General features: G+C 37.5%; 1 pseudogene; it reads right to left on the bottom strand.

Moving 5' to 3' along the window:
* Positions 1-819: 819 nt before the first annotated feature.
* On the bottom strand, positions 820-920 carry LOC112836153 (U6 spliceosomal RNA; annotated as a pseudogene).
* Positions 921-1145: the final 225 nt, after the last annotated feature.

The raw sequence follows: 1145 nt of genomic DNA, 5'->3' as shown, positions 1-1145 counted from the left end.
TTGTAGAGAAAGGGGAACCCTCTTACACTGTTGGTAGGAATGCAAGTTTGTACAGCTACTTTGGAAAACAGTGTGGAGGTTCCTCAAAAATTTAAAAATAGAGCTACCCTATGACCCAGCAATTGCACTCCTGGGTATTTACCCCAAAGACACAGATGTAGTGAAAAGAAGGGCCATATGCACCCCAATGTTCATAGCCACAATGTCTGCAATAGCCAAACTGTGGAAAGAGCCGAGATGCCCTTCAACAGATGAATGGATAAAGAAAATGTGGTCCATATCTACAATGGAATATTACTCAGCCATCAGAAAGGTTGAATACCCAACTTTTACATCAACATGGATGGGATTGGAGGAGATTATGCTAAGTGAAATAAGTCAAGCAGAGAAAGTTATCATATGGTTTCACTTATTTGTGGAACATAAGGAATAGCAGGGAGGACATTAGGAGAAGGAAGGGAAAAATGAAGGGGGGAAATCAGAGGGAGAGATGAACCATGAGAGACCATGGGCTCTGAGAAACAAACTGAGGGCTCTAGAGGGGAGGGGGTGGGGGGATGGGTTAGCCTGGTGATGGGTATCAAGGAGGGCACGTACTGCATGGAGCCCTGGGTGTTATATAAAAACAATCATGTCACTACATCAAAAACTAATGTGGTACTGTATGGTGACTAACATAGCATAATAAAATAAAATTAAAGGAAAAAGAAAGATGAGTGAAAGACCAATTCAAAACCTAGCTATCTCAAAAACGTTAAAATATATGTACCCTGTCACCCACAATTTTCTTTTTTTCTTTTTTAAAAATTTATTTTTATGAAAAATATGGAAACTTTCATGTGTGTCAACTTTGTGCTGCAGCCAAGGTAATCTTCTCCATATCCTTCTGATTTTAGTCTTTGTGCTGTCAAAGTGAGCACCCACAATTTTATTTCTCAAAATTAATCCTATAGAAACGTTCACACAAATCTCCAAATATACATATAATATTTATATCAGCATTTTTATAATAAGCAAAATCAATATAAACAAACATGGATAGGGAATAAAAAGTCATTGTCTAGGTAGAAAAAAAAGGACAGAAACCACCATCTTTTTTTATCTCTGACATACATATTCACAGAACACCCTTAGGTATAAAGCAA

This window comes from Callorhinus ursinus, unplaced genomic scaffold, assembly GCF_003265705.2.
Source record: "Callorhinus ursinus isolate GAN/ISIS: 27379988/994484 unplaced genomic scaffold, GSC_fseal_2.0 scaffold4, whole genome shotgun sequence".
NCBI lineage: Eukaryota > Metazoa > Chordata > Mammalia > Carnivora > Otariidae > Callorhinus > Callorhinus ursinus.
This window is presented reverse-complemented; position numbering and strand designations above follow the sequence as displayed.